Consider the following 12,065-nt stretch of genomic DNA (forward strand, 5'->3'; position numbering starts at 1 on the left):
GAAAATTAAGAGATTTTTATCTTTCCTAATTGACTCCAAATTTCGGTCTGTATAAAAAGAAAGGTAGAGAATTATTTCTACCCTAATGCTTTTTCTTGACCTAGCCTCTCTCTCTCTCTCTCTCATCACAAGAAACACAAAAACAACTAAATTTTACAGAAAATTTTAGATCGATTTCTAGCATAATCAAAGGGCATATCTCAGATCGTCTTGGGTGCCACTAATAGGCGAATATCAATTTTGATATTGTTCTTAGGCCATATTTGCTAGGACCGAAGGTTATTTCTGAATCTTTTACTTATGTTTATGTATTTTATTTTATGACCTTAGATCATCTTTGTTAAATCGTTATAATCCTTCTAAATTAAGGGAAGTATACAGATTATTTCCCACAAATACTTCACGTCAAAATGCAATGCAGGATACTCGGGGATGGATTTAGCTCAATTTCCGTTGAATTCTTCACATTTCTGCAATAATGTACTAAAACACGAAAGTAGACGGAAATAGGGGAAATGGCAGCTTAAACTACGCGAATGAGCTCTGAAATGCGTTGAAAATAGGATGTAAAACATCATATAAAAGACATGCATCAGAACCCAACACAAAATCCAACACAAAATCAACCCACAATGCCTAAATTTTCATCACATTCCGTACCAACCGAGGAGAACCTACCCAATGGTACTCCCACACCACAACACTTAACCGGAAATTTCATAGCAAAATCCACATTTATCCAAATAGTCGAAAGAAGCCAATTTGGGGGGATGCCTAGTGAAGACCCTCACTCTCACATGGAGACTTTTTGTGACTATTGTGATGCGATTTCACAAACCGGTTTGACTCAAGACCAAATTTGATGGGTCTTATTTCCTTTTTCTCTAATTGGCACCGCAAAACAATGGTTGAAAAGCCTTGATAAGGTTACTCTTGGAATTGACTCTTGGAAGAAGTTGGCTCTAGCTTTCTACAAAAAATTCTACCCTCCGGAAAAGACTAACATGCTAAGAGCTCAAATTACGGGTTTTAAGCAAAGGGATGACGAATCTTTGTATGAATCTTGGGAGCGGTTCAAAGGAATTTGTCGCTCATGTCCTCATCATGGACTTAGCGAGTCGTTCTTGGTACAACAATTTTTGAATGGTCTTTATGAAGACTCAAGAAACATTCTCAACATGGGATCAAATGGTATGTTCACCGAAGTTGACGATAATCAAACTTGGAACAAGATTGAGGAAATGGCGGTTCATAATTCACAATATAGTAGACCTCGCAAGGCTACTAGAGGAGGAAAGCATGAAGTGGACTCTATTACTCAATTGGGTGCTCAACTTAGTGCTCATATTGATACCATTAACTTGAAATTTGAAAAGGCTATGGCTAAACTTGAAGAAGCCTCAAAATCACCAAAGCATCATGTTAATGCCATGGTACCATCTTCATCAATCCCAAGTAGGATATGTGAGAATTGTGGAACTTTGGGACATGACCAAAGTGAATGTAGGGGAACAAATGAAAAAGTGAATGCTTTTCAAGCATACAAGAGTGGTACCCCTTATTCCAATTATTACAATGCACCAAATTCCATCCAAATATCTCATACAAAAGCCAAAATGTTCAAAACCCTCAACAAACATACACCCCACCTCCCATGAGAAACCAAAACCAAAGACCCTTTTTCAACCAAAACAAAGGTTACCAAAATCAAACTCCATACAATCAACAAAATGACCAAGGTTTTGATGTTCAAAAACCGGTCCTCCAAATGCAAAAGAATCAATAAGAATTTTTCACTCAAATGCAAAAAGATAGCCAAGCAAAAGACATCACCATCAACAACATCCTAGCCCACACAAAAATGTTGGAAACTCAATTGACCCAACTAGAATCTTCAAACTCTCAAAGGCAAAAGGGGCAATTACCACCTCAAAGTAATCCCCCAAGACATGAAACGGTTAGTGCCATTCACTTGAGGAGTGGTACAAAGTATGAAGGACCAAAGAAGCAAGTTGAGGATAAAGTTGTGGAAACTAGTGACAAAGAAGAAGTTGTGCAAAACTCCAAGGAAGATGAACCAACAAAAGAAGAAGTTTCAAAGAAAAGTCAAGAAAAGGCCAAGGAGAAAGTGCCCATTGTGATTAGACTTCCATTCCCAAGTCGTCAAGCTAAGCCTAAGTTTGATGACCAACTTGGAAAATTTATGGAAATTGTGAAGAATTTGGAAGTCTTGATTCCTTTCACGGAATTAATCAATCACGTGCCGGCCTATGCAAAGTACATGAAGGACATCCTTACGAAAAAGAAGTCGATCCGGAAGCTTGAAACTATCGCCTTCACTAAGGTGAGTAGTGCGATCCTTCAAGGGAGTTCACCTCCGAAACTTAAAGACCCGGGAAGCTTCTCAATACCATGTACCATTGGCGACACCACGATAAACAAGGCTTTGTGTGATCTAGAAGCAAGCGTGAGTGTTATGCCGTATTCGGTTAGTAAAAGGCTAGGGATGGGAGAGCTTAAATGTACCAACATCACACTCCAAATGGCCGATATATCGACGAACACACCGTTAGGGATATGGGAAGATGTTCCCGTGAGAGTTGGGAAATTCTTCATCCCGGTGGACTTTGTCATTGTTGACATAGAAGAAGACTCCAATATTCCAATCATCCTTGGTAGACCTTTCTTGCACACCGCGGGTGCAGTGATAGATGTGAAGCATGGAGAGCTTACTCTAGAGGTGGGAGATGAGACCATAACTTTCAATCTTGACAAGACCATGAGAGCTCCCCGTTTGCATGAACCATGTTTTATGGTTGATCACTATAGCCGGAAGGATGATAGGAAGAAGTCGGAATTTCAATGGAAAAAGAAAGTTGATGATGCTCCGTTCAATGAGCAAGGGAATTGCAACAAAGAGAGCTTGAAAAGCTCACCCAAGACAAGTGAAGAGGATGGCCTCATTGGCCAAAACAAGAAAAAAGGAGAGTTGTCTCTATCAACTCAAGAAATTTTTAATGATCAAGTAGACGAGGTTTGCGGTCTTTGGGATGATGAGTTCGAATGGATATTCAATCCCTATATTGGTAATGCTATGAACCAAGACCATCATGAAGGACAACAAGTTCAAAGGTCTATTCAAGATCTTTATCATGATAATGAGCAATCTTTCGACTACTTCTTCAAGGTGTTGAGTAACATCAACAACACCTTGGGCATACCCCCATGACATCTCACTAAGGATGAGATTTTGGTGGACTCCTCTCCAAACCACCATTTGTAAATATTCTAACTCCCTAACTTGCATTTCAATTTTTACATTGCATTTTTGTCATTTTTGGATTTTTATTTTTGTGCCTTGATTAAGATATTTATCATTTTTGAGAGAAGTGAGGGAGGGACTTATGATTTTATTGATGTGTAGTGCTTTGACTTAGTGTGGGGATAGCAATTGCCTAGGCTATTCATGCCTTTGTAGTGCCCTCACAATGAAGAACACGAGAATTGAAGAATGAAAATGCTACGGGTTATGCACTACCCACGGATGGACCTGAATCCGTGTGGACAAGGAAGAATCCGAGCGGCCAAAGAGGGAATCCGCTCGTCGTCAAGGAATCCGGCCGTCCAAGATACAATCCGCATGTCTGGCAGAACTGCAGAATTCAAAAAAAAATGGTCTGTCACAGAATCCGAGCGTCTCAAATAGGAATCCGCTCGTCTGATTCTGGACGCTCGTCTTACAGCAAAGACGCCCGTCTTTCTGTTGTTGAAATTTAAAGAATCACTCTGTAACAGAATCCGAGCGTCCGTCCAGGAAGACGCTCGTCACAAATTGAAAAATCCGCCTGTCTTTGCACAAAGACGCTCGTCCTGTGGCGTCATTTCCTGAGACAAAACGCGAAGAATCCGAGCGTCCCAGTCCTTGGTCCGCTCGTCCCCTGCTGCTATTTCAATTATAACGGGTCTCTTAAACCCCTTTCCCTCATTCATTTTCATTTCTTCTACATTCAAACACTACCCAAAACCAAAAACCCCAAAACCCCTCATCCTCTACATCAACAAAACCAAATTTCCTCAACCAAATTCAACAAAATCAAATCCAAATTTCCTCACAACAAAAATTAATCACTCCTTTTGCAACAACAATTGATTCAAACACCAAAATCTTCAACTTTTGAGTCGATTTTTAAGATACAAAGCAACATTCTTTCATCTTAAATCGATTTGGGCATAACTAAAAATTGAAGATTTCAATATTTCTTTGGTGTAATCAAGAATGGCAAGAACTAAAGGAGGTAACAAGGAACCCCTAAATAAGACACTTTCAAAAAGGCAACAAACTCTTCAAGCAAAACAATTGTCAAAGGCATTGGTAGTCCATGAGGCAAGGTTGGAGGTTCAACAAGGTCCCTCTATGGAAGCTACAACATCAATAACTCCGGTCATTGAGCAATTATCCAATTATCCGGAGGTAATTTTCACTTCCGACTCTCATAGGGAGAAATTCATTCACTTTGCTAATAAGACCATTATGCCTACAAAATTTATTTGTGAAGATGCATTGTCAAAGTTGGGTGTTCTTGAACAAACCAAAACCTTCTTTGAGTCTATGGGATTGGGTAAATTTTTTACCATGAAAGAATTGACATACCCCTCCCTCACCTTAGAATTTTTTAGTTCCTTGAAAGTCACAAGGGTGGGGACTAGAACCCACAACGAGTTTCGTCTTGCAAATGTTGATAGGCGCATCACTTTTGGTGAATTGAGTAAGATTTTAAGCCTTAGTGATACCCCGTACTATGAAAAGATCCCCGAAAAGTATGACCCCGCTCCTCTTTGGGAGGCTATTTTCGGAAAGAAGTTTGTGCGCTTTCATGATTGTCGTGCTCTATTAATCCACCATCCGGGCATTAGAGTGTGGCATAAGGTCATTGGGAATACTTTGATAGCAAGAAATGGCACTAATCATCTTACCAAGCTCGATTTTGTTCTTCTTGAGTCGGTCTTGAACATAGGAAGGGAATATACTAAGCCATATAATGCTCTAAAACTCTTGGTTGAACGATGGCTTAATGTCGATTGTGGTAAAGAGGGCACCGCTTTTATTGTAAATGGAGGACTAGTTACCTATTTGGCCAAGCACTTTAACCCAAATTTCAACAAAGACAACACTTATGTGGCGATTAAAGGAGGCCATCTCATTGATATGGACACCATGATTCACAAGTTTAAGTGGGTCAAGCATGATTCTCTTGACACCAAATATGGGTGGTTAACCAATGAAGCTAAATCCTTTAAAGAGAAGACAAGACTAGAAGGCACTTATGTTGTTGAGTCGGTCTTGAACATAGGAAGGGAATATACTAGGTCATATAATGCTCTAAGACTCTTGGTTGAACGATGACTTAATGTCGATTATGGTAAAGAGGGCACCGCTTTTATTGTAAATGGAGGACTAGTTACCTATTTGGCCAAGCACTTTAACCCAAATTTCAACAAAGACAACACTTATGTGGCGATTAAAGGAGGCCATCTCATTGATATGGACACCATGATTCACAAGTTTAAGTGGGTCAAGCATGATTCTCTTGACACCAAATATGGGTGGTTAACCAATGAAGCTAAATCCTTCAAAGATTTGCCGATTGAATGTTCACCGACCAAACTACCTTCTTCCACTTTCCGAGGAGACCGAGTATATTATTCAACAACAAAGAGGCGAGATTGACGAGCCCTCCTCCTCCATTACTACCCCACCCTACCCATTTGAGTATCACTAGTTCAAACCCAAGGATGTCGAGGTAGGAAAAGATTACATAACTCTACTCATGAAGGAAATGCACAAACAAGCTTACAATGATAGAGTGGATGCTTACAAGGCCCAATATCCGCCCCTCCTACATCTAGCTAGGCAAGGACTTCTTGATCCATCATGTCCTTTGCCTAGTTGGGTGGATAGGGAAGTTTTCTTTCCTAGCACCTCTAGTGGTGGAAGACCGGGTGGAGAGGAGATTGTTGATGAGGGTGTTGATGAAGAAGGTGAAAAAGAAGAGGTTCAAGAGAATGTTCAAGAAGGAGAAGCTCAAGAAGATGAAGAAGAAAGTGAGGAAGAGCAAGGAAGTGAAAGTGGGAGTGGAGATGATTCCACATCTATGGAGGAAAATGATGATAATGATGATATGATGGAGGATTAGCAAACCTTGGAGGCTCCTACATTCTTTCACCCCTCTTATGGTTTGTCTACTTCTTTTGTTTTCTTTATTTTATCTTGATCATAGTTTTGAGAGTCCTAGAAACATGGAGGACTAACACCTTGGCCTCATTAAGGTGTTCTTTTCATTGTTCCCAATTTGTAAAATCCAAAATGACAAATTGTAGTATCATGCATTGCATTCCATGTTCATGAACTACCCCGAAATTCAAGACATTAGAAATAATGTCTATTTTGGTTTGGGGAAGTCCATGCATATGCATTGGGAGCTAATTTAAATTACGCTCTCCGCCATAACAAAAACCCATGCATCATGTAGTGTAGTTTAGTATAGCTTGCATTTAGCATAGAAATCATGCATCATCTTTGCATAATTTCCTATCGTATTGGCCATTGAGGACAATGCCCATACTAGTGTGGGGATGGGAAATTCTAACTTGACTTTTATTCAAAAATCCAAAAAAATTGAAAAATTGAAAAACCAAAAACAAGTTCATTTCCTTCGTAGTGTAGTCTTGTATATATTTTTGTATATATTGTGCTTGTTCATCCTTGTTCACATTGATTGACTACGCCACATCCGAGACATGAGGATATTGAAGACCGCATGGTATGATCTTTTCAATCTCCTTTTTCCTCTTTATGTTAATGACTATGTGGTTTTATTTTGATTGATGCGGTATAACAATGTGAATCTAGGACTTGCATCTAGTTTATATGGCATATTAGTTGGTAGAAATATATATGCATTAGGTTGTATAAAATGTTAGTTGCATCATGGCATATAGTTTGCATGGTTAGAAAAATTTTGCGAAACCGTCTACTTGGGAAGCTTGACAAGTGTATATAGGCCTTAGTAGATGCTTTTTCTTCTTAAGACTTTGCTTGTTAGAATACTTGTAAAACACGCTAGGATGTGTCATATTAGTATCCTTTGACCCATGGATTAAGGCCTAGTCAAGAGTACCTTGTGGTGTGATAACTCCTTGGCTACCGTTTATTCCAAGGTGACCCTTGAAACCATGTATCCATCATCCATGTTCTACCATATTTTTGTCATCAAAGGGAATGGGCACAAAAATTGTTCAAAATTTGAGTTCAAGAAATGAAAAGAAAAGAAAAGAAAAAGTTTGCAAAATGCATCAAAAGAAAAGAGGAGTAACAAAAATGAAAACTCCTATGCTTCAAATATAAGGCACCCTCGTTACTAATTGGGGTGGCTTTGAAAATGTTTAAAAGAAAATGCAAAAAAAAGTTGAAAAGTTGTCAAGTATTGAAATGCTAAACATCAGAAGAAATGGCAAAAGAAAGTGTTCTCGAATGTTATATGCCATAAGAAATTGGGGGGAAAACAACAACAAAGCAAACTCCCAAATGAAACTCAAATACTATCGATCCCTTTATCCATCGTATCCATTTTTGTGCATGGTAGAGAGGGGACGACCCTTCTTCTTGTCTAGGCAAGAGGGGGGAATTCCGCGATCCTCCAGTGTATCTAATGCCATAGGGAGTCTATTCTTGACAAAAGCATTTAACGATTGAGGACAAAGGTACCCTAGCTTGACACAACTTGGAGGTGATTTATTGGTATCCTTTTAGGCTTAGTAGTTTGAAGAAATTGCATCTATGAAGGAGTGTGTACCCTTGAATTGCTTCCCCTTTAGATAATTTCCGCCACTTAGATGAGTAAAGTGGCTATTCTTTTTGTAAATGCATCCATTACTTGATTTTGTGTGCTTTAATGTTTGGATGCGTCGCCATTTTGGCAAGACCCACCTTGCCTTGCAAGAAGGCATCCTACCTCATGGTTGTCTTGTTGTGAGTTGAAAGGGCGGAGTGAGACCCGCTAATTATCTCATGTCGGCTATATTAGTAGGATAGTTTAAATAAGGGTCCTAGTTTTGTCACCTCTTTACTCGGGACGAGCAAAGGTTCGGTTTGGGGATATTTAATGTGACCATTATTTGAGCATATTTAGTCCCCGAATTAGCCTCGTTCCCATGCTTTTTAGTGCATATTTGGGTCATTTACTATCTTTAGTCCTTTGTTTTACATATTCTTTGAGGTTTTGTTCCCTTGGTAGGAAAGGAGTGCAAACCTTGCATTTTCATGGCAAAATAGAGCTAAATTGATCGAATCTAATGACCAAGCATCAAAGAGAAGACAAGACTAGAAGGCCTTTGTACATATTATAGTAGATGGGCAATGATGAAGAAATCTTTGCATCCCCGACTAAATCCCGGAGGATTATTGGAAGAAGAGAGGAAGAAAAGAAGAAAAGAAAGGCTGTGACGAGATCCGCTCGTCCAGCATAGCAAAACGCCCGTCCAACACTTCAGGAATCCGAGCGTCTTTGCCATCAAGACACCCGTCTAGCCACCCCAGAATCCGCCCGTCCTGACCCCTTGGACGCTCAGTTTGTCTTACTGCCCCTTACGTCTTCTTCTTCCCTCCATGAAAGATGCGCATATTTATGAAAGATCGGCAAAAAGGAGACTCGCATCTTTTCTGAGAGGAGCGATTCCTCAAGGACTTAATCGTCATTTAAGCCCTTAGTAAACCCTAATTTGTGTACCTAATCCCCACTATAAATACTCCAATAGTCTAATTAGATGAATCATGTTCTTTTTATCAATCTTTAGTGTAGTTTATACCATTCTAATCTCTCTTTAATCTTGTAATCAACTTCTAATCAAATATTAATACAAATCTCATTTCCTTAATTTCTTTTTTGTTCATCTTTTATTTTGGGTAATTGAAGATTATTTGGGTTATTATTGGGAGATTGACTGTTGGGAAATGTGTCCTCAACAATAGTGCGATTACATGATTTAAATATCATTATTAAATCTCATTTTAAAGAATACAATTGGGAAGTAATATTGTTACTGTCAACTGGTCAACATATATCGGTAATGATTGGGTGACTAGAGTTTGACATTCTTGCGTGTGACGGTGGTGATCGATTGACCCCCTAGATCATACCTAAAGGGCAATACTCTTAATTGATTATTTAATTAATCGTTTAATGTTGCGAGTTAATTAAATTACTTGAAAAATTGACGGACGATTTTGGAAGAAAAATTTACGTATCAAATTGAAATGTAATTAAATGAGATACGGTCTGAGTGATCGAATTGTATCATTACTCGGATGAAATTATTGTTTAAAGAAACAATTGGATTTGAATGAATTATTATAAATGCGATTTATAAACGGTAAAATTTTTGGTACAAGTAATTATGAATTACTAAGTCGATTTTTGTATGTGACGTATTTTTGATGATACGTTGATTTTTAATACGTTAAAAATTACATGACAAATTTATGTGACATGTGACATGTGACATATTGACAATTGACAAAAATAATATGGAATCCATATTACTCTATGTGCCGAAAAATGGAGGAGCATTAGACTTAATATTGTGTTTATAATTAGTGGTAAACATAATGATTAAAAAGGAAGAGTAGCCATGCAACCCTATAAACCTTGTGAAGGCAAACTATTGCATGCATTGGCTCTATTTTTCTTCCCTCCTCTTCCTTGGCCGGTTTTACACAAAAGGAAAAACAAAAGTTTTTCCCTATATTCTTCTAATACACTACATTGATTTGGTGTATGATTATTATTTCATTCATCTAAAATAAGAGTTTTAGTAAGAGAAAATCCTCCATAATCTCCCTTCTCCTACCCGGTTTTAGGAGTGAAAACCAAACCATTTTTGGTTCAATTTTTCTACAAAATTAATATTATACTAGATCTTGTAATATTGATTTAATTAAGAGAAGCCCAGGTATAAAGCTTAGGAGAGATCTTATACTTAGATCTTGTTCATCCATAAGGAAAAGCTCAAGAACAAAAGAGAAAGGTGATCTCTTTTGTGCCCTTAAATCCGAAATCTACAATGTAAGGACTTGATTTCTCTTCTCTTATACTATTTGTTTGCATGCATAAAATCCGTTTTAATTTTATGACAAATTAATGACATATATGAATATGTTAATATGTAAATGAATATACATTTCCTTCAATCGGTATCAAGAGCCACGGTTGTTTGCATGCAAATTGGTTAAAAGTTTTTCCGAGTTATATGAATAACAAATAAAACTTGTAAAATTTGTGTTATTATGATATATCACGAAATTATTACATGCATGTTAATATTTCTGGTCCTAAAGTGTTTTAGGATATTTTGGTTAATTTTTCGGATTTTTATTGTTCATAATTTACAATAATGACATTTAAATGTGATTTTATGAGTAAAAATGTCATTTTTGGTCGAAAATTAGCTATACTTCGAATTTTAAGTTGGTTTTTGGATATGTTGTTACATATATTATTTTGAGATAACCTGCAAATTTTCATAATTTTTGGACTTGTTATGCTCGAAAAATGAATTTTTCATTATTAAATACGGATTTAAGAGAAAAATAGGTTAATATGAGTTAAATTTCGAATCTGGTCATAGAAAATTAATATGTTGTCACATGAAATTTTACAAGATGTGTGTAAAATAATTGGCTATAAAGAAGTCTTTTAGCATGATTTATGAATTTTTGAAGAAAAATAGCATAAATAGTGACATTATTAGTGAAAAATTAATAAAACATAATCTATGACTTAGGAAAAACGTCTAATGTTGCATTTTATTATATTTTTCAGATCTAAAATTGAAAAGTTAATGAAAATAATTTTTCCATGTTTTTATGATTATTTTATTAAATATCGATAAACCGCAACATTGTTTTTCGGGAAAAATTTTCGAAATTTTTTAACCTAAGATTTTGAACATTATGAGTGTCATGGAATTTTTCCAGAATGTTCATGAATTTAAATTTCAAATTTTGAATTTATTTGAAATTTTGTGATTTATTTGAAGTCTAATAGCTTATTTTTGTAATTTTGGTCCATTTATGAACAATTTTGTAAATAAAAGTTAATTATGGTCAAATTATTAGTGAAGACTATATTTTGAGTCCTAAGAGGTTAGGGTAATTAACTTATGCATAAATATGAGTTTATGTATTTTTGTGATTATAAAATGTTGAAATCACGCAAATCGGTAAAAACCGAGTAATATACGATATTGGCTAATTAAAAGGCGATTTAGCATAAAAATTGAGCATGTTCATACATATTATAATGCTGCATTTTTCTTTATGATTGTCATAATTTTAATTTATGTAATTTTGAATTATGTAATTTTACTTAGTATGGCCTTAGATTTAATTGGTATTTCCCGAAATATATGGGAATATCAATTCGGTTGTAATTTTATTGTGATCTCGTATCACCGTTTTGTAATTTAATAGATTTATTTTATTTTAGTTACAAATGTATAATAGGAAATTATGTAATTTATTATGTAATTTAAATTCATTCCGGAGTTTCCAAAAGACGGATTTCTTCAAGAATGACGATACATAAAGACGGTGTTACCTCGAGATGTGTGCCACAACCGAAGTTCAAGGGACCAATGGAGTTGGTTTCCGAATATGTAATAGATTAATAGTTTTTCTATTTTAGGAAAGGCCATACTAGGATTTATTTATTTTTTGCTTGCATTTTATTTTATGTCACATGCATCGCTAAATCGCCATAACTAAACATGCATTGTCTTTTATCGAGTTTATCGACCGTGTCAATTAGAATTATCGTAGTTCACCGCTTTAGTTCACTTAAAACGTGATAGATAATAATTTGACATGACCTCTCGCTAAAACAATCAATTGAGACATAGCCTTACCAAATAGTAGAAACCATGAAAACCTATTTCGTGAGGGAGTGCACTCGGCCACACCGGGGTACAAACCTTGTTACGTAGGGGAAGTGGGTGATAAATGTCTATCC

At 36.6% G+C, this 12,065-nt stretch overlaps 1 non-coding gene across 1 annotated transcript; it reads right to left on the minus strand.

The window, feature by feature from the left end:
- Positions 1-1,004: 1,004 nt before the first annotated feature.
- On the minus strand, positions 1,005-1,111 carry LOC141597670 (small nucleolar RNA R71). Its single transcript, XR_012522893.1, has one exon. It is a non-coding gene; the product is annotated as a small nucleolar RNA R71 (small nucleolar RNA).
- Between the last annotated feature and the right edge of the window lie 10,954 nt (positions 1,112-12,065).

The sequence above is a fragment of the Silene latifolia genome, chromosome 8 (assembly GCF_048544455.1).
Source record: "Silene latifolia isolate original U9 population chromosome 8, ASM4854445v1, whole genome shotgun sequence".
NCBI lineage: Eukaryota > Viridiplantae > Streptophyta > Magnoliopsida > Caryophyllales > Caryophyllaceae > Silene > Silene latifolia.